Here is a 22,648-nt window from a genome sequence, read left to right as displayed (position 1 = left end):
TTTGACATGGGAACATTAAGAAGGGGGGGGGGGGATGCTTGCATTTCACAAATGATCAGTGACATTCATTTTATATGACTTATAAACATTTATCCTTGGTGGCATAACTGAATTGATATTCTCATTATTTATATAAATGCCCAATTACAACCAGAGTTTTATTACCAAATAAATCTCAGGCATTATAAAATGAGACTATTGAAATCTCTTTCACTGATGGCCAATAGCTGAAAAGAAAAAAATCATCAGAGAGAGAGAAACCATAAATAATGAAGAGTCTACTGAGATGGAGCCTATATAAAAAGGCGTTAATAGATTTAAAAGGCATTTCTTAAACATCTCTAAGATTAGCAAAAGGAGTTTAGATTTTTCTTTTCTTTGCCACTGTTATTTTTCATTCTGTTTGGATAGCTGTGGGCACAATCCACACCCTCTTGCACCCAATGGTGAAACTGGCTGTGACTAGCTGATCTCATCCCAAGAGAGATAAACGAGGTTGTAAATTGTTTTGTAGGCTTCTTTACAAAGTATGGATGAAATGGTACATTATATTGGGTTGGATCCAAGACTCCCTTCTGCTAACCCAAGAGTCTTTCTCCATCAAAAGAAGACTTTTACCGCTGATAGAAGAGTCATCACAGAAGCTGAGAAGCATCCAGTCTGGGTAGATTTGTCCCAAAGGGATGAAGGGGAAAATTCTTATGATTGCACAAATGGGGATTGGGCAGATAAGGAAATTTAAGATAAAGCAAAGCAGCACAGCCAGTCAAAAAGATGTCTAGAGAGGTGTTTCATGCAAATGTCAGAAGCCTCTGCCCAAAATGGGGGAGCTGGAGCACTTGGTTTTAAAGGAAAACATAGAGCATAGCAGAAACCTGGTGGAAGGGAGAGAACCAGTGGGAAATGGTTGTCCCTGGATGCAAACTGTATAGCAGTGGTGTCAAAAGTGTGATCCATAGTCTGTATCCAGCCTGGGAGCAACTGACCATCTTCTGCCTCCTTCTCCGCGCCACTACAGTTGCTGTGTGGAAAAGCCTCTCTGAAGGGGAAGGAAAAAGAATGCACACACGTGCACCAGAGAAAAGCCCCCCCTGCTCTCTTCTTGCTTACTCCACTGGGGCTGTTCCAGCATTTCCAAGCCTGTCTTCCCTCATTTGGAGAGGGAGGGTGGAAAGTGGAAGGAAAGATGCAAGAAAAAGGAGTCCCCCATGGCACTTTAAAGACCAACAAAATTTTATTCCAGGTAAAAGCTTTCCTTTGCATGCACACTTTAGTAGTGGAAATGAGCTATTGTCTCCGTGACCAAAATGCTCAGGGTGATTTTAAAATGAAAAATGAAATCAGAACGGCATCTGAAGGAGAAGCAGTAATAATAATGGGTTATTTTAACTATTCACATATTACATGTTGCAGTCACACCAAAGAAGTAAAATTTCTACACCCTAACCCACGGTGCCCTAGAATGGCTAGTCATGGAACTGTCCAGAGGAGAAACCACCCTGGATTCTGTGCAAGAAATGGAGGTGGTTGAACTAATGGGAAACAGTGATCACAACAGCATGAAATTCAATTTACCTGTATGTGGATAAGTGCCAACATGGTAGGGTTGCCAAGTCCAATCCCAGAAATATCAGGGGACTTTGGGGGTGAAGCCAGGAGACTTTGGGGATGGAGCCAGAAAACACTGGAGTGGAGCTAGGGGGGAGGGAGGAAATGGCGCCGGGGAGCGTGGCGAGCCGCCCCGTCTTGGAGCGGGCGACGCCGCTGCGCAGCTGCCGCCTCTTCTCTGCTCACCGTGGCTGCTCCTCCGAGATGGGCTCAGGCTGAGCTCATCTCGGAGGAGCAGCTGCAGTGGGGCGGGGGGGGGGGGGCGGCAGCGGCGCGGTGGCCTCGCCCGCTCCGCCTCTGGGGTAGAATTGGAGGGGGGGTGGAGGCGGGCCGGGGGCGTGGCAAGCCACGAGTCCAGGTCCTAGAAGGGCCCGGATTCACGGCTCGCCATGCTCCTGGCCTGCCTCCGCCCTCCCCTGGTTTTGCCTGCGCTGCTGCCGCCTCTTGGCTGCTCCTCCGAGATGGGCTCAGCCTGGGCCCATCTCGGAGGAGCAGCTGCGGTGGGCGGGGAGGGGGCGGCGGCGGTGCGGCGCGGCGGCCTCGCCCGCTCTGGGATGGGGCAGCTCGCCATGCTCCCCGGCGCCATTTCCCCCCCTCCCCCCACTTCCATTTTTTTGGGGACCGTGGGAAAAGGGTGGAAATCCTGGGGTCCCCCGCCAGGGCGGGAGGGTTGGGAAGCCTACAACATGGTTGTATTTGATTTCAAATTCATTTATTTATTTACTTTAGATTTATATGCCACCCACTCTGCAAGCGGACTCTGGGCAGCTAACAATCATAGTAAAAACAATGCAAATTACAATTATAAAAGAATAAAACACATATAAACAATTTAAAAACTGCATTATTAGGTGCTATAAAAAGATTTCATAACAAAGCTGGTTTCTCTATATCTCAGTTCTCTGTTCTTTACATTACTCCGTTAGTGGTTTTACAGATGAAGTAGTAGCTAGGGGGCCCCTATCATCATCAAAGTGACAGCTGCTCTGCCCACACATACACGCCCCGCCCACACAAAAAACGAACACCATATGTTTCCTTATGGGGGAGTGACGCAACAGTCCCCGAGGGGGCAGCTAGGGATCCGCCCCCCCCCCAAGGAATGCCGGCTGTTTCCTAAGGGGGGAAAGGAGGGTCAGCCATTGGTGTAGCAGGCTTCATATTGTTTGGGGGGAAAGCGTGTTTTGCAACACAGACGTTATTTAGAGAATTGTGGAGATGCAACGGTTCTAAGCGGCCATAGTTTGGAGAGGAGACATACCCAACGGATAAAATGATGGCTTTAAAACTGAGCACGGCTAACCTTATATGTGTAACACGTCCCTTTAACATCAGGTTGCATCAGGTTGTGTGTCGATACAACTCATGCTCTTTAACTTGTTCATTAATGATCCAGAGTCGGGAGTAAGCAGCAAAGTGGCCAAGTTTGCAGATGACACTAAATTGTTCAGAGAACCAGAGAGAATTGCGAGGCACTCCAAAAGGGTCTGTTGAGGCTGGGTGAGTGGGGCGACAACGTGGCAGATGAGGCTCAACGTGGCCAAGTGCAAAATAATGCACATCGGGGCCAAGAATCCTTGCTACAAATACAAGTTGATGGGGGTGTGAACCGGTAGAGACTGACCGAGAGAGAGAGATCTTGAGGTCGTGGTAGATAACTCACTGGAAAAAAAAAATGTCAAGACAGTGTGCGATTGCAATAAAAAAAGGCCAACGCCACGCTGGGAATGATTAGGAAGGGGATTGAAAACAAAGCAGCCGGTATCATAATGCCCCCCTGTATAAATCAATGGTGCAGACTCATTTGGAATACTGTGTACAGTTCTGGTCACCACACCTCAAAAAGGGTATTATAGCATTGGAAAAAAGTGTAGAAAAGGGCAACTAGAACAATTAAAGGTTTGGAACACTTTCCCTATGAAGAAAGGTTAAAACGCTTGGGGCTCTATAGCTCGGAGAAACATTGACTGCAGGGTGACACGATAGAGGTTTACAAGATTATGCATGGGATGGAGAAAGCAGAGAAAGAAGTATTTTTCTCCCTTTCTCACAATATAAGAACTCGTGGGCATTCAATGAAATTGCTGATCAGGCAGGTTAAAACAAATAAAAGGAAGTACTTCTTCACCCAAAGGGTGATTAACATGTGGAATTCACCGCCATAGGAGGTGGTGGCAGCTACAAGCATAGCCTGCTTTAAGAGGTGATTGGATAAAAATATGGAGCAGAGGTCCAACAGTGGCTATTAGCCTCAGTTTATATATATGTGTGTGTGTACGTACACACACACATATATTGGGCACTGTGTGACACAGAGTGTTGGCCTGATCCAACACGGCTTCTCTCATGTTCTTATTATGATCTGGAACTTGTGTTTCACAACCTGGTGCACGCTTAAAGTCACTCTTACTTACTTGATCCCTTTTTAAGATTGGCAATGTGTGGTGATTAACATGTGGAATTCACCGCCGCAGGAGGGGGTGACAGCTATAAGCATAGCCTGCTTTAAGAGGGGATTGGATAAAAATATGGAGCAGAGGTCCAACAGTGGCTATTAGCCACAGTTTATATATGTGTGTGTGTGTACGTACACACACACACACACACACATATATATATATAAACTGTGTGACACAGAGTGTTGGATTGGATGGGCCATAGGCCTGATCCAACATGGCTTCTCTTATGCTCTTATGTTCTCAGTGTGTTTTACAGGGGAAACGGTTGCAAAGACATTCATGACTTGTTCTGCAACCCATTCTAATAACACTGCCCCATTAATTGCAAACACCTACAGTTTCTTATTAACATTAAAACCTATTTTTCTAGCAGCTTCAGCAACCTGTTCTCAGACGATCATGAAAACTGTCTCTCGTCCTCTGCAAGCACAGGGAGGTTACCAGTCTCTAGGCTGGAGAATCTAGCTCTGGCTGTCAAAACAAAATGCACAACCTTGCAAATGAGTTCTCATAGAACCGTGTCTGGGGAAAGTGAATTCCAAGGTATCGTTTCCCACCTTCTAAGTCGATCGATCTTATATATTGCTAATTGTGAGACAAAAGTATTTAACCCCACAAACTGTCCTAAAAGGTCAACTGCTCAAGGCCAGTGATTTTTATGGTGAGAACTGTAGAAAATGTATATCTCTCAGCCTTCTAATCTGATCAATCTTATATATTGCTAATTGTGACACAAAAGTATTTGACCCCTCAAACTGTCCTAAAAGGTCAAGTGCTTAGACCGGTCAAGATAAACAGAGAATGAGGAAATTAGGTTCTCACGTGATATATTTTCAGAGTCAAGTTGCCACATATTTTCTGAGTCCCCCACCCAAACAGATATAAACAGAAGCCAAAGCTAGGATCAGGCTCAACAATACACCCAAAAGAATCTTGGCAAATTACAAAAAGATTTCTGTACATTGCCCTAAACAGGAAAGCCTTATAATTCTTATTAAGGATCTCCAAATATAGCCAGCTCAGAGCAATCCACTGGCAGAATTTCTAGAGTCAGCATGTCATAGCGGTTAAAGTGTTAGACTGGAATCTGGGAGACCCAAATTTGAAACCCCCACTCTGCTAAGAAACCCTGCTAGGTGGTAATTTTGTTTTTTTATGTATTAACTTACTCTGGCTTTATATTCCACTCTCTTTGCAAACGGCCTCAGGGCGTAACCTGGGGCTAATCACTCTCTCTTTCAGCCTAACCTTACAGGGTTGTTATGAGGAGAAAATAGAGGAGGGAAAGTTTTTATAAGAGCTGTTGGCAGCCCCGGTTTGTATTGGCTGTGTCTGTTTGTTATATGTTTTAAAGTAATTAGTTGCCCTCACACTTCAAAACAATGGACATTTTTTAAAAAAATTAGTTCTGTGGTCTGAGAGTGCTTGCCACAATATGAATCACCCAATAAAGAAATTTTATTTTTTACACAATGTATAGTACTTATTAAGCAGTTAGGCATTCACAACACTACCTTAGTAATATTTGCTTATAACATTGCAAATTATTGTGACTATCTGCATATCATAAATGATATTACAGCTTCAATTTTTAATTTTGTATTAATGCTGGCTTCTCACCCCTTGAAATGACCAATGTGTCTGGTCACAACTATACAGCTATACAGTTTTGCTTAAAACAACAACAATGTGTTGCTGTGTTGCTTATATATATAGCAATGTGTTGCTATATATTGCTTAAAACAACAACAATGTATATTTTAAAAAAGAATGATAAGCATAAAGAAAGAAAAACAGAGAGAGAGAGAGAGAGAGAGAGAGAAAGGTCATTATATAAAAAGTTTACACTTTAACAAGCAGATTTTCAGCATTATTGTAAGGTACAATTGTCATAAACTGTAGAGCTGAGAAAAGTTAAGATTAAAAGTGAGAATTTCACAAAGATGATTATTGACAGGATGACTGTTCCCCCAGCCTGGAACACTTCCTCTGTAGCTTCAAATAGTTAAGCAAACTCGGTTTGGTCGAAAGATTAGATTTTGCCACTTTTTGCAGCATTTATCAGAGGCATCAGATGCATAATTAGTTTCTGAGGAGACTGTAGGTTTGGCATTCAGACGCGTCTTTTCCTGGGGCATCAGTTATGGGGGCAAATGCGCTGATCGGGGATTGACATTTTTCCCCCAATTACATTTGTTAATTGATTTATGTCAGAAGCCACGCTCGCAACTTTCCCTTCAACATTTTTTTAACGTTTTCAAAGAGGCTTTTAACCGTTCTAGCAGTAAGTTCAAGAAGTACAAGCCCGGTAGGACACACTTATCAGAACACGGGGAGAAGTAGAACAACATATAAACTGTTTACAAGGCTTTAATTCCAGGGGGGGGGGGCTAGACACCCCAGCCCTGCACACCATTGTGTTGCAGCAAAAGTACAACCGTGCCTTATGAAGGAACAGGTTTTGCCGTTCTTAGGGTGCAGCTGGGCCTTCCTAAGCAGACTTAGTATCCCCCAGGCTAGAAGAGAATTCGTGTGGGAACACTTCACCCCCAGGCCTTTCTGAAAAAAGAGATAGTTCAGACCGGATCTTTACTAATAAATTTCCATATGAATTATGCTGTACTCAACAACGATGCGTGGTATAGGCTCATCGCTTTTCACAGGACATATGTCCACAGCTGTTTTTGCCCGTGTGGGTGTGTGTGTGTGTAAGTTGCACAGATGTTAAGTTCTGTGAGGCTGTCCTCTTTCCTTCTGAACATGTGTGCATGGATCATGCCTCCTGTGTCCTGTCCAGGCCTCTCCAACACAGATTTGTAAACATTTTTTTTAACTCATCACACAGCACAAACATCCGTCGTCTGAAACAAAAGAACGATCCTAACAATTTGTGAGAAACGGGAGAGATTATGAGCGATGCATATAACACCGGGAACAAACTTTGCGGCTTCAAAAATATAACGGATTATAACCAAATAGTGTTGAAATAAATAGTTTTTTAAGGCGACTGCGAGATTTTATTTTCTTTGTTTACAGCTGTACCTATATTCTAGAACATAATAGCATTGTTATACGTTATAACACATACCATGAAGACACGGAAAACGATCTAGAAGATGCGTTTCAGTTTTAATACAAAGACGCACAAATTGGGGCCTTTGCGGTAGTTTCTAAAGCATCCGTGCAATTCGGTGTTTTAATTACGTGTGTCTTAGAGGGCCATGGTATATAACCGAATAAAATATAATACGCGATCACAATGTATAACATTAGACAACCTTGTTACTCTGTAATACGCTCATCGCTAGCGATACCGCAACCCCGAAATAGGCCTCCCTCTGTGAATTCAGCTGCCACCACCTGCTGCGGTGGTGAATTCCACATGTTAATCACCACACATTGCCAATTTTAAAAAGGGATCAAGTTGCGTCACTCCCCCATAAGGAAACATACGGCGTTCGTTTTTTGTGTGGGCGGGGCATGCATGTGTGGGCGGAGCAGCTGTCACTTTGATGATGATAGGGGCCCCCTAGCTACTACTGATGATATTGTTCAGCGACATAATAGTGGCAGCCTCCTCCCACATTAGTTGTTGTGGGCCTGATGAAAAAGTTCAGATTTGCAGGCCCTGCGGAATTGGGAGAGGTCCCACAGGGCTCTTGTGGCCTCTGGGAGAGCATCCCATAACATCGGTGCTGCCACTGAGAAGGCTCTAGCTCATGTAGAACTTAGTCTGGCCTTTCATACCACAGGTCATGAAAGTCAGTGCAAAGTCTTAGAGGTCACCAGTGTGGCAAACAAGCAAGGTGATGGAAGCTATTAGAAAGAAAAAGATTTCCTTCAGAAATTTTGCCCTCCTGAGCACAGTGCTCTCTGGGGTACGTATGGGGAAAGGTGGTCCCTTAGATAGGCAGGTCCTCAGCCTTATAGGGCTTTGAAAGTTAATACCAACACTTTGAAATGGATTCAGTACACAATAGGCAGCCAGTGCAGTTCTTTTAGCACCGGTTGAATGTGCTCTCATAAAGGAAGCCCCATTAACAACTACACCACAGCATTCTGCACTAGCTGCAGTTTCCAAGTCAGTCAAAGGTAGACCCATGTAGAGGGTATTACAGTAGTCTGTCCTCAAGGTGACCGTAGCGTGGATCACCATTGCTAAGTCATGGTGCTCCAAGAAAGGGGCCAGTTGTCATGCCTGCCGCAGATGGAAAAAGGCGGACTTAGCAGTGGCAGCTACCTGGGCCTCCATAGTCAGAGAGGACTCCAGGAGCACTCCTAGGCTCCTGACCTTAGGGGCCAGTATTATTGGGGCCCTGTCAAAGGCCAGCAAGGGAATCTCCCTTCCTGGGCCACCTTGACTCAGATAGAGAACCTCTGTCTTCATCAGATTTAACTTCAATGACTCAGCCTGAGCCAGGATGTCACAGCTTGTAGAGCCAGGTCCAAGTTGTCTGAGGCGCAGGCGGATTGGCCAGCCATCAATAGATAGAGCTGGGTGTCATCTGCATTTTGATGGCACCCTAGCCCATACCTCCTGACCATCTGGGCAATGGGGCACATGTAGATGTTAAATAACACTGGGCATATAACCACCCCTTGCAGCACACCACATGTGAGTGTATGCCTCTGAGACGATTCTTCCCCTATCACCACCCTTTGTCCCTGACCCTGAAAAAAGTGGCCAGCCATTATAAGGCAGACCCCCAAATCCCCACGTCAAAAGAGGAGCCTTCTCTAAAATTAGAAATCTGTTTTTTTAAAATTGAACGGAACAGTCAGGAGGATCAGATCTATTGAAAATCTTAAGTGTTACTCAATACTATCTGCTCAGTTAGGTTGTATACCACAGGTCATGAAAGTCAGTGCAAAGTCTTAGAGGTCACCAGTGTGGCAAACAAGCAAGGTGATGGAAGCTATTAGAAAGAAAAAGATTTCCTTCAGGAATCTTACCTGAGACAAACTAAAACCAACACAAATGTGCACAAAGGATTTGCAAGCAGACAATTAGGGATGCAAAAAAAGGGGGGGAAGTTCCGAGGAACATATCACTAAAAGCAACAATAAAGAATTCTTTAAATACAATCAGAGCAGGAAATGGATTCCTTTGGAATCAACAAAATAACAGCTTCCTTCCATATATTTGGTATTTTTTTCCCTTTTATTCTTATCATGTTTATCAGTTTCTGAAGTTTCGGTATTAACTCCTCTTTGAAGGTTTTAAAAAATTTAGCTGTATATCCATCTGGCCCAGGTGCTTTTCCATTTTCCATTGCATTAATTGCTGCTTCAATTTCTATTTTTTTTTCAATTGGATCACTCTATACATATAGTCATACATGTTTCTAGACCCTTCAGGATCTTCCTTCAAAAAATCTGCAATTATTTTTATTATATATTCTTTCAAATCAGTTTCTTCATCCTCAGGTACTCCTCTCAGACGTATCTGGGTCTCCATCAATTTGCAGTCATGAATTGCCACTTTTTCTTGTATTTTTAACAAGGTGGAATCATGTACTTTCACTCTCCCTTCCACCACTTGCACTTTTTTTGATGTCACCACAGTCTCATTTCTGAGATCCTCTATATCTTTTTTTAGCTCTTCAATATTTTTTCTAATTTCTTTTTTGGAAGCAGTTATCATCTCCTTCATCCCTTTCATTATCCTGGCTTCCATTGCATCTAATTGGTCCTGCATTAAAAACACCGAAAATTTTGACCTCACCAAATTAAATTTCAACTATCAGATCTAAAAGAGTGAGGCTTGCTTTTTTCAATAAGCCTAATTTCGCCATCCTCAGAGCCTCCTGGGCTCAGATATTAATTTTTAAAGTTTTTATTTTCTCCAAAATGGCGGTCGCAACTTTCTGCCTCACCTTAATTTTTTTTCCCCTTTTTCCTCTAGAGGCTTCTAAAATGGTTATTAACAGTAATGTCCAATAGTATTTACCTTATAATCATCACCTCTGTCGGCTCCACCAATTTTTAATGTCCCAAACACTTTAAAAGTTTTATTTAAATTTTAGCCTCCTTGCAATGGCCGCCAATGTTTTTCTATGATATTATAGTCCTAGAGTAGACTAGCTGCTTCAATTATTTCCCTTTTTCATCCGATATTTCCTGCTTTGCTTGCCACCAAATCCCATTTTCGCTGGTAGAGAGATCTCACGATACTTCACGTATTTCCTGTGTTGGCTGTGGGAGCTGCAAATCTATGACAATGGGGCTTTTCCTCCAAAACCGCAAGTAGACAAAACAATAAATTCCTTTCCACTTTTTAGCATTGTCCTTTAAATTTACAAAGTCCAAATTTTGCCCCTTCTTCCCTTCTTCTTCCAAGCTTTCTAGATTTCAATTTCCCACCTTCTGATTTTATTTTGATTTATTTTATTCTGATTAGTCCCGGAATGAAAGATAGCAATCTGTACCTTTTCTGTAGTTATCCAGATCAACACCGGTCTTGTATAGCTTTAGATGTTTAGCAGTATCAAAGAAGATTAGGATCCTGTCAACTTTATGTCAAATAAATGACTCTGGAAACTTCTGCAGATGATGAAAATGCAACTCATCTCCGGAGACCCCTCAAAGCCTCAAAGGAGCCCCCCCCCCCGGGACTTCCTTTTAGACAAGGTAAATCTCCTCAAAGTTTCCTGTGCATATCTTGGACTGATCTCTGACTGAGAAAAGTAGGCAGTAGGCATTAGATTGCCTTCCACTACCCCGAACAGAAGTTCCAGCCTGCTCCCCTTCTGAGAAGCAGTTCAGCTCGGCATTTTCCAACCCTGGAAGTCCTGCGAGTGAGGCCTTTATGGGCTGGCTAAAGATCTAGCCAGCCCAAAGAGGCCTCGCTCTCCTGCCCTCCCCTCCAGTCAAAAGGCTAGCAAGCCACCCACCACCAAAATCACATAAGAAGTGGAGAAAGTGGTGTGGGCTTCTCCAGGGGTTAATGAGGCTGCTGGGAGCATGGCAAAGCCCTTGGTGGCTGGCTGCCCACTCTCCTAATCCAGGGTTTGTTATGCAGCTGCACCTACTATTCAATGGACGAAGTAGATGGGGAGGAAGAGGGGGAACCCTCAGAAAGGTTCAGGAGCTGTGCTCCTGTGAGCTCCTGCTGAATCTGAGGCCTGTGTCCATGTCTCCTTGGCATTATAGTATTGTGTATATCCCCATCCCACTCCCATCCCTACACATGAGTGGCTGTGGTTGCAATATGTGGGGAAATGCACCACTCCAAAGACATCTAATCACGGATACAATTGTTCTAGATCAGAGGTAGGCAACACCTGAACACAAAGTCACATGAAATTGCCTTATTCTGAATCAGAACCTGGGTCTATCAAAGTCAATATTGTCCATTCTGACTGGCAGCAGGTATCCAGGGTCTCAGGCAGGAAGAGGTCTTTCCCATCACCTCCTGTCTGGTCCTTTTAACTGGAGATTCTGGAGACTGAAACTGAGACTTTTTGCATGCAAAACATGCTCATAGCCCCTCCCTTTTCAAGGCGCAAAGTGAATCCAGTGGCATTTCTAACACCTGAAGAGCTTACTGTGAGCCGAGACCAGGCTTGAGTGGAGTTCTGGTGTTTGGCACATGTGCCATGGGTTTCTATGCCCCTCCTAAATATTGTAGAAGAAGAAGAATGTGCAGATACTGTTTTCTCTGGCAGCCACACTTTTGATGTAACAGGTAGTAATTCTAGCCTAATATTTATTTATTTGTTTGTTTGTTTATTGAATTAGGCTTTCATAAAATAGCCAAAACCCACATGGTGCCATAATACAATGTTAGTATTACTTTGCTTTGACAATGTTTTAACCAGGGCTGAATCAACATATTTTTGAGTTGGAGCAAAACCAAAAAATGGTGCCCCCACTCAAAACTTGAGGGGACCCGCAGGCAATCTGACACGCACATCCCATTTAAACACTCTACTGGGTGTTTAAATTGGGAGGGGAAGCCTCAGCAGGGCTGTTTTGTGCCCTAGTCAAAACAAAATTTGCATGCCCCTCTGCAGCGAAACACCAGAGAGGAGGTTTAAAGTTTAAATTCTCTTCTCTAGAGTTGAGCAGCAGCCCAATCCCTCCATTTTATCCTTTGAGCCCACAGGAAAGAATGGAGTCCATTCCACCATATGGGCCCATAGAATAGAATGGACTCCATTCTTTCCTATGTGTCCATAGAATATAATGGGGTCCCTGAGAGGTGGGGGGGGGAAGAACCTCTCCCTGCTTTTGCACCCCAGGGGTGCAAAGGCAGGGAGAAAGCCCTCACCATCTCTGCCTCTTGGGAGACTCTGAGAGGTGTGGGGGAGGAAACATCCTCTATCTGCTTTTGCACCTAAGGGATGCAAAGGCAGGGAGAAAGCCCCTGCCTCCATGCCACTCAGGAAACTCCTAAGAGGTGAGAGTGGGGGGGGGGGAGATCCTCTCTCCGCTTTTGCATCCCAGGGGTGCAAAGACAGGGAGACTGATCACACCCAGCTCTATATCTTCACTCTTAGGTACGTGGAGAAAGTATGGGAAGAAAATGTGTGCAGAAGTGGAAAGGAGTAAGCTGTGCTGATTCGCTTTCATTTGTAGCCCTTGCATCACAGTTTACCATGTTCCAATAGCACAAAGACAGCACCAGGAGGATGAAGATGACAACAGTCTCTGCGATGAACTTCCTTCATCTGCAAAAGGGTTGGACTCTACTCCAGTTTTTGCAAAAATCAAAGCAGAGGTGTGGAAAATGGAAAACATGGATCAATGCTGTTTATATTTTAAAAGGGAGAGTGATTCTTCTTTTAAAAAGAGAGCAAGTGAGCCAGCTGATTGTATTCCAACTGAACACTTGCATTAATAATGAATGCAAAATAAAGAATTGATGAAAAGCAGATATTCAAGATGAACTCTTATAAACTCGGTGATTAAACTTTTGAAGGGGGAAAAATCTGTCCTTTCCATATTCTTTTTCATTTCTTTCTTTGGAGAGGGGAGGGGGAGATCTTAAATGCTAATATTCACAAACGTCAGAGTAGCAACTCAATAAATGCTCTGTCTGTGAAAAATCCACAGTGTAAGTCAGGGAAATGCAACTGAAGGCTCCTTGGTGCTCTTACATTGTAATCGAAAGAGACCCATCATTCCATTATAGTCCTTGGCAGCTTTTGCTGATTCTGAGATGCTGGGGCGCCAGTTACTGCTGCCAAATGGCGCTGATGGCTTCTAGTCTTCTCTGACTAGAAACTGGGACCATAAAACAAATTTTGAGCAGTGCACTGAACATCTACCATATGGAAACCACTTTCAGCCACATCAGTCTGAGCTTGCATTTTATCCAAAAAAGTAGAATTCCCAGCATGGTTGCCAGGGAGCAGTTTGTCCTGGTCCACTAGGATTCAAAGGAGGTGTGAAGATTCATTGGGTAATTAAAATGGACTGGCAGCCAATAGGGAGGCTCATTTGGTTTGAATATATTTGGCTGTGCCTCTTCAGAGCAGGCTTTTGCTGCCAGCTGCTGTCTACCCACACTCTCTTCCTGCATCATAGGATTAACCTATAGGATATAAACCATAGGATATAACTATAGGATATAAACCTATATAAACCATAGGATTAACCTAGCTGCTGTCTACCCACACTCTCTTCCTGCATCATAGGATTTTTCACGTGTTTCATGTTGCCAGGGTGAAGTTCAGTTTAATAGACCTGGTCATGGACTGCATAGGCCATAACTAGTTTGGCAGGGTTTGGACGGGCTGATCATCATGATTCAGCACTTGAAGCCACCACTTCTACTTTCTTCTCAGGGCTTTAAGCTACCATGTCTACTAATTTATTACAGTTTTGAGTCGCCACAACTTCCTCTAATTTCTGAGGGCTTTAAGCCACCATGTCTAACCATTTCTCAGAGCTTTTGACCCACTATGTCTACTTCCTTCTCAGGACTTTAAGCCACCACCCCTACTTCGCAAAATTTTAGCCCACAAAGTCTAACTACTTCTCAGGGCTTTTGAGCCACCACATCTACATGCGTCTCAGGGCTTGGAGCTACCATATCTACATATGTCATTCCATGCTTGTTTGTGTTTGGGTCTCAGGTGGTCTCAGGGTACATTGCCCTGATTCTGCTGGGTTGGTAAAATGTCCCCCCCACCTTCAATTTCTACTGGAGAGATTCTTGGGAACTTTGATTCTATTTCTGTTCTGCTGGGCTTCTGGCCCTTGCTCTCTCTCTCTCTTTTTTTGTTATTTTACCCCTCCATTGGAAACATTGAAGTATGGGGGCACTTTTTTGAGGGGGGGGGACTTATACCTCGTAAATCCAATCCTCACCGAACTTGGAGGAAAGGTAGAGGAGAGTCAGCTGGAGATCTACCATGAGCTTGGTGTCTCTAGCATGCTGGGGGAGCATTAATACACTCCTGAACTTCCTGAACCTGCACCTCATTTCCCCAGAAAGCACTTTGCTGGGGGCACCTTCTATGGGGGGGGGGGAGTTAACTTGTACCCTGTAAATCCAATCCTCACCAAGCTTGACAGGCAGGTAGAGGAGAGATAGATCTACTGTGAGTTTGATGTTTCTAGCATGCCAAACACCATTCTACCACATCATGAACTTCCCATACTGATTCAGTTCATACAAATGGAGTTTTGTCCATGATGGTCTATGGTTCAGTTTGTGGGTATACCATTAACTACAGACCAAACTGCTTTTTCCTATCCAGTGGTTCCACCAATTGAAGCAGACTTATTTAATTCTAGGTTGGAGAAAAGGTAGTGAATCACACGACATGTTGCTACTGTGTGCTTTCAAGAGAAAGCATATTCTCCTATTCCTTGGTTGCTAAAAATAATATCAGTACCTTGTAGAAGAAGTCTTGGATGATAAGAAACAGCATTTAGAAATTAAAACAAGTAAATCTCATCTTCATTTGCAAATAATCAAAGTATACATATGTAACCATGAAATATCTGTACCCACCTAAGGTGGTCCACAAACTCCTGAACAGGACTAACAGAGCCGGGAACCATTTGGAAACCATCCAGAGCAGAAATGTTGAGGTGAGGGCGACTAAGCATATACTGGAAGAGAGGAAGAAAATCCATGAAGAACAACCAGTATCCAAATCCAGGTAGCTTTATATGTTTAGCTTAATTGTATGATGTACCTATATATATTTTTCCCTGTCAAACAATTTCAGACAAGCATCTTGTGCCTGTCAGTTTTCACCGTGGTTTTGCAACTCACTGGGTGGAACATGGAGATGTAAGATCAGATCTATACTTCTTACAGAGTCATTCAGTAGAATGTGCCTGCATATATTTCATTCCCACCTCCCACACACACATGGAATCCTACTACGTCTATTCAGTCAGGCTTACTTCCAAGGAAGTGTTTTTAGGATTGCACTATAAATTACTTCCTGCAAGAAAGGAAGCAGGAATATCCTTGGAAATATGGGTACAGCCCTGTTGCAAACATTACAATTTATCTATTAAAACATTCTTCCTTTTTGGCTCAAATCCAAATTTAAAACATTGAAAGTTCATTTTAAAAAACCCCTTCAAAATGGTATATTTTTGTCCTCTGAAATAGGATGAGATTAAAGAAAACATAAAGTGAGTCTATTCAGTGTTTCTCTCCAGCAAGAGTTGTGCATAGCAGAAGAAGTCTAGCCTCCCTCACATATATGTGCACATGACAGCGTTTTATGTTGTTCTTTTTCATTATTCCTTCCACCTTTTAGAGAGAGACAAAGACATTTGCAGTGGCTCAGCTGCGGCATATGAAATGTTCAGCATTTACATTTCCAGGCTTAGCCTGTTCCCTGGGTGCAGGCAATTACAGGATGAAACCTACCTGTTTGTTGCCGTACATCATGTTCAGATGTCTCGAACAGCTGAAGCGTAAGAAATGCTTTTGCCTAAAGTGAGACAGGGTTTTTAGGTCATAGGGATTTGGGGAAATATAAATACAAGTTTGTTGAAGGAGGAGAAAGATAAAAGGTGTTTATGTTCAGGAATTTGGAATGCAAATCTGAAAGAAGCCACTTTGTCAAACATCTCAATCTGTCAGACTGTTTCTGGAAGTTGGACGTCTACCATTCAATTTTACTATACAGCCCACAGCTGAATGAGCCCATTCATTAGCACAATAAGGCTGCTACTTTGGCATGCAACCTAATCCATTAGATTGTCTTAGCAGATAGGACAAACATTGTTTAACTGGGGTGCACTGAAAGTCACAAAGCCATCAGAAAACGTCCATTATGTAATCAGGATGACCCCAAAAACACAGTAATGTGATTGTGTTTCTTGGAAAGTCACAGCTTCTAAACCAAACAAAAAGAAAGCATTTGGCTTGCCATACATGGAGATGAATCCCATGTCAATCATCTAAGTAAACCCTCCTGTCAATAGCAAGATCTCTACTTGCTCTCAACCTCACTGGAGAAAAAAGGTGAAACCTTGCATGGCCTTGAAAGATTTGCCCATACTGTGACTGAAGATTTTGTTGCTTATTATGGTTATGGAAAGTTATGAACAAAAAGGATTCCAGTGAAGGGCTCAGTGTCAAGTTTCCCCAGAGTCATTGTAGGAACACCAGGGGCAAAGCTGGAAAAAATGTAGACACCATAAATTGAAATGAGCTAGGAAAATGCTGCTACTGACAGAATAGTACATAAGATATGATCTGCTTCTTTGAGGAGGTCAACGTGTTGCTTTTGTGTGGCCAGAAGCCATGTGTACCTTGATGCATGGCAGACGGGATATGGCTACATTTTCCCATTTGTGCCCAAATCCACCCTAAACTAGCCTGAGCCCAAGAAGCAGGGAAGGAGACTTGGGAGGAACATCATTGCCAACTGTATCATCCAAGTATGACTGTGATGGACAAGAGACTGTCCAGCCCCTGAAGGGGCGAACAGCTGCTCAGCTGAGCCTATGGGAGTGCTGCTCCAGCATCCAATCACCTTTCAGAAGGGGTATGGACTATTGGAGGGAAGCACAGCAGGAGTTCAGCTCAGATCTGGCTCAGAAAAAGAACAAGGAGAGTGAAGTGTGGCATTGCTTGGTCATGTGGCAGAATGGTTTAGCTCAACCTCTGAGAGAGAATAAAGTGCCTGATTGTTAGGTCTGGTTCTGGTAATGAGCCAACTTTGTACAATTTAGTCTGACTCTTGGTAAAGGGCAGGCTGAGGTAGATGGGAATCCTGTGTATATGAGAGGATCCAACCTAGTGACGTCAGGCCTAGTCCCCTGAAATCATTGGGGGAAATTCAAACTGTTCTCTGAAGCCACAGCAAGTTTGAATTAATATGTCTCAGCCAGATTTCTCCTTTGTCTACCTGGAGACCTGTGCTGCTTATCTGTTTTTTTAACACCAACTTGTAAATAAATAAATACATCTTCTGGATTTAATTACAATTCCTGCCTAACTGATTTCTATATTTCATTTCCTCACCACAAAATTTACCTCACAGCAGTGAACCCTACACACTTGGTACCTTAACAACACCTAGTAACTGAGGGGAAAGTTTATAGTTTAAAATAAATCTGGTTCCCTGAAATCATAGGAGGCTATATGGGTTCCCTCAGCAGGGGGGTGGGGGGAAGTCCTGTCAGAATGACACTTAGGCTTAGCCAGAAGCATGATCCTTTTGACCTGGCTCTTGACCCTTGACTCTTTGCACATGGCTTGGAAAAGCTAGCCCACTGGATCCAGGAATGGTTCAAAGTATAGCTGATTGGAGAGAGGGGGGAAGATATGTTTTATTTATTTTCTGTTTCCTATTATTGTAAGTTGTTTTGGATCCCTTTGGGTAGAAAAGCAGGGAATAACTATTTAAATAAGTAAGTTAAATAACTAAGAAAGAAAACCCACCTTCCACCACCTGAGTGATGCTAGTTCAGCTTTAGTTTTAGGGGCATTCTCTGTCTGACTACGCAGCTGTAGTAAATGGATGTTTGAAAGGGTGGGGGGGAGGAAGGAGTTTCAGCAAGCCTGGAAGGAACACAAATATCTAAAAGTGAAAACAGAAATAAAGTTCATTGAGAATTGTTAAAATATCTGCCCTGGGTCTCAAAAAATCAAAATTCAAGGAATTCAGTATTAAAGCTCACTTCTAGAAGCCTTCCTCATCAAGGGTTCTTAAGTGAACTCAGCAGTTATGTGATAAGAGGACAAGTCTTGTGGATTAAAAACTGGTTAATTAACAGGAAACAGAGACTGAATATAAAAGGGCAGTTTTCACAGTGGAAGGTGGTAAGCAGTGGGTACTTTAGGTCTCGGTACTACATCTGGTGCTTTTTAACTTGTTAATTAATTATTTTGAGTTGGAAGTAAGCAGTGAAGAGGCTAAGTTTGCAGATGGCACTAAGCTGTTCAGGGCAGTGAAAACCAGAGAGGACTGTGAGGTGCTCCAGAGGGATCTGTTGAGGCTGGACAAGTGGGCGTCAACATGGCAAATGAGGTTCAACGTGGGCGAGTGCAAAGTAATGCAAATTGGAGCAAACAGGCATAGCTGTATTTACTGAGATCTGCATGTCAAAGCACAAATCAAAATCCCAAGGCAGTGATCTAACAGTTTGGGCAGAAAATAATCACAAAGGCAAGGAAGAGGCAAAGTCCTTATCTCCTTGTGGCAGAGGAAAGCTCAGCAGAAGCAATTTCCATCGATGTTAGGTGACCAAGAAGTCCTCTGGCATTAAAAACATGTTGGAACACATAGGACTGAGGCTCAGTTCAAATGCTTTTCAAGACAAAAGCTCCCAAAAGCTTGTTTTACACAGGCTATTGGATTGCAGAATATCTTTTTGTCTCGTGGCCTGGAATATCCATGTACTTGCCCAGTGAAGATTATTTTTTATGGACTTGAAAGGACACAAAAAATAGCACTGGAAGAATCCTTGGTCACAAATGACTTCAAGTCAAATGACGTGAACATATGAACATATGAAGCTGCCTTATACTGAATCAGACCCTCGGTCCATCAAAGTCAGTATTGTCTTCTCAGACTGGCAGCGGCTCTCCAGGGTCTCAAGCTGAGGTTTTTCACACCTATTTGCCTGGACCCTTTTTTGGAGATGCCAGGGATTGAACCTGGGACCTTCTGCTGACCAAGCAGATGCTCTACCACTGAACCACAGTCCCTCCCCGACTTGAAAGGGAAAAATTCAGTTTTTTCCAAGGGAAAGAGGAAAATACAGTTTTCCCAACTGGAATGCCTTTTTGGAACACAGTTTTCTTAACCCCCCCCCCCCCCACTTTGTCTTTCCTTAGCTCTTTTGATTATGGTGACAGGACCCCACTATTTTTCTTTCAGACACTGGTGTCAAATTTATTTCTGTATATAGTTTACTGGTGTTTCTTCTTCATACACAAGCAGCAGCCATGAATAGGAACATTTTTTGACCATTAAGCTTTCTCTGTCACTGGTAGCCTCCTAAAAGTAAAAAAAGGGGGGGGGGGGAGAAAACCTGGTCTCCGTCTTATGTACTTCATAATGTCTAGACTAGGGATGGGCATGAACCAAACCACAAATCATGATTCATGCTAAAAATGGCTGATTCGTGGTTTGTTCTGAACTGGTTCGCCTGATCCCTCACCCCCAAACACAAACATGAACCAGCTTTTTTTCTTGGCATGTCATTTGGTTTGTGTTTGATTCATTTTTCCAGACAGCCTGGAATGATTCCCCAGCCCCCTGAGCTTCCGGTCAGTTTTTAGTTAAACTGACTAGACACTACAGCTCTACTTTCCGCAGCTCCCTGCAGCTTCTAGTCAGTTTCCAGCAACTGACTAGATGCCACAGCTCCATTTTCCCCTGCCCTCTGTGGCTTCCAGACCAGAAGGTAGGGGGCTGGAGAGACTGGAACTGCCACTTCATTTCATTTCCCTTCAAGCTTCCTGGGGGTGAAACAGACCAGAAGCTACAGGGTGGTTTCCCTTTCTTTCATCAGCTTGACATACTTCTAGGAGAGCAATTGCTGGGGCACCTGCTCAAATCCACTTTGCACCGATTTTCAGATAGAGGAGAGTCTGCTAAAGAGTTTGCTGGAAGTTTGGCATTGTGGGCCATTCTATGTCTTCATGAACCAATGAATCATTTGGGAAATTGAAAAAAAACACAAAATGAAATGAACCACCAAATCAGGAAACCCAATGAACTATGAAACTGAATGAACCACCATTTTCGCTTTCAATGCCCATCCCTAGTCTAGACTGATTTCTGTAATGTTATGTTTATGGAACTGCTTTGGAAGAACTGTGCAGAACTGTCAGGGACATGGCTGGCGCTTGGAAGTAGATAAGGTAGGTGACTGCCTGGGGTGCCACCTTGCCTACAGGGCACCACTTGGCACCCCCTTCACCCACCCTGTGCTCTCAGTTTCCCGGGTCACAGACCTGGAAAGGCGTGCCAGTGTGCGCTCTCTTCCAAGCCCAGCTTCCTAGCCAGGCTCAGAGGAGAGGGGCCTCGCTCTGAGGCTGCCTCCACTTGCAGGTGCAGCCCCGCTCTCAGCTGCCTCCCCTTGCAAGGGAGACAGCCCTTGGAGCAAGGCAGAACAGTCCTGCTGCCCCTTTCATCCACCCGGGATCCAGGTAAAAAAGGCAGCACGGCCTTGTTCTGACCCCCATGGGGTGCACAGGCATTGTGGTGGCCTGGGGTGGCAGTCAGGGATATCACCTCCTTTCTTCCTCCAGCTGTTCCCACCACACTATAAACAGGCTTCAGTGTGAGTAATACAGAAACGGACTATGCACTGAAAAAATACAGTGATATGCAAACCTGCTATCTTGAAGCACTGAAAAGCTATATTTGTCAAGTTCTTTTACAATGCATCAACACATATAACTGTGTAACAATTACAATAGCCACACTCAAAGTTTCATACAGGCAACATCTACTTAAGACCTCGTGCTCTAACACTCCTTTGTAAATTTCAATGTTCAGAATAATGTCTTAATCAATGTTGATCCGTAGTCGTGCACCTTGAGGAATTTCAACAAAAGTCCACACAAAGAGAGAAAGAGAACTTACCTCTTCCAGAATTTAAGGCAGTTTTGGTGCTCTTCTTCTGCTCAGTCTCTCAAACAAATCATTTCTAACGGAGCCACAGATAACACCTTCTGATGCATGGATTGAAGCAGGCTCTTGAAAGTCCTGTTAATAAAGTCCAGCCAAAGATATATTGTAGTTCCTTCCAAAGGGTTTGTTGGCACAATTCAGGGTATGGATCTTTTAAAGCCTGGATTCCAGATATCCATAGTCAAAATTTTTATTTCACTCACTTAGGAAGGCCTTGTTGAGATACCACATATGGCAAAAAAAAAAAAAAAAGGCAAAAGCCTTTCTGGTGGGGACCTGCATGCTTTTGCACCTGGCTACTTTACCCAGAAAGGTCAGCCCCGGCACTAGGGGTTCTGCTACTCGAGGCAGACCCCTGCACCCCTCCCCCCCCACAAGCTCCCTTTATGGAGTTCATTGTGGCATGCTACTCACACACGCGGCATGACAACATTACCAGAAGTGATGTCATCGTGCAGGGCGGTGAGTGGGGGTTGAGAGAGCAATGGGCAGTGCACAAGTGTGCCGCTTTCCTCCTACACTATGCTATTTGGAGGCTTCTTTTCCGTCTGAAAGCAGCCAAGCAGTGCCTTCATGGGAAGGCGCTGCTCGGCCACTTTCAACCTGAGAGCGGCCGGGTACCGTTAAAACAATGCACTCTTTGGAGGCTTCCAAGGAAGCCTCCAAAGAGCATAGTGCACTGTGCAGCACTCCTCCAAGCCTGCCTTCTTTGTGAACAAAGGGTTGTAAGGGGCGCCTAGTGGCTCCCCCAGGCAGGGTAGCTCCCCAGGTAGCCACCTACTCCACCTACTCCCACATGCCAGCCCTGGTAAGGTATAACTTCTTATAACACCTCATTGCTGTTGTTGGGAACTTCTGGTATTACAGCTGATCTCCACAAAACAGAGATCAGTTACCCTGAAGACAATGGTTACTTTGGAGCGTAGACTCTATGGAACTGTACACTCCGCTGAGGTCTCTCCCCTCCCCAAACCCTGCTCTCCCCAGGCTCCACCCCCACAAATCTCCAGATATTTCCCAACCCACAACTGAAAGTAATAATTACAAAATATGGATTTAATGTTTTTCTGCTGTTTACTTCTTAACTGTTTGCCCCCACATTCACACAACACACACACATTTCTGGCTGCTTCTCTACTTCAAATTCCTTCCTTTCAAAGTTATTGTCATTTTTTTGTTAAGGCATTAAGTCTAGCTGACTCACACTTGCATGTTTTGTGCTATTCACCCTGAGGGAGAAAGTATGACGGAGGTTGCAGACCTTAATTCCTCAAAATAATTCCTTTAGCCACTGAAAAAGTAGCTGCAGTCCATCTGTGAAATTCACAACTAGAACCAGCACCTCTAATCTGTACAAAGGGAAGAAAATGTGGACATTTTTGGGAAGGATTCCAAATATCACACTCCAAAAACACAGTCAAGGTTTTGATGGCAGCCAAGGACAAGGAAGAGACAGGCCTGAGCCTGCTGCCATCTTCAGTATTCACTCTGTGTAGCCAACCAGCC

Source organism: Heteronotia binoei, chromosome 1 (assembly GCF_032191835.1).
Source record: "Heteronotia binoei isolate CCM8104 ecotype False Entrance Well chromosome 1, APGP_CSIRO_Hbin_v1, whole genome shotgun sequence".
NCBI classification, from domain to species: Eukaryota; Metazoa; Chordata; class Lepidosauria; order Squamata; family Gekkonidae; genus Heteronotia; species Heteronotia binoei.
This window is presented reverse-complemented; position numbering follows the sequence as displayed.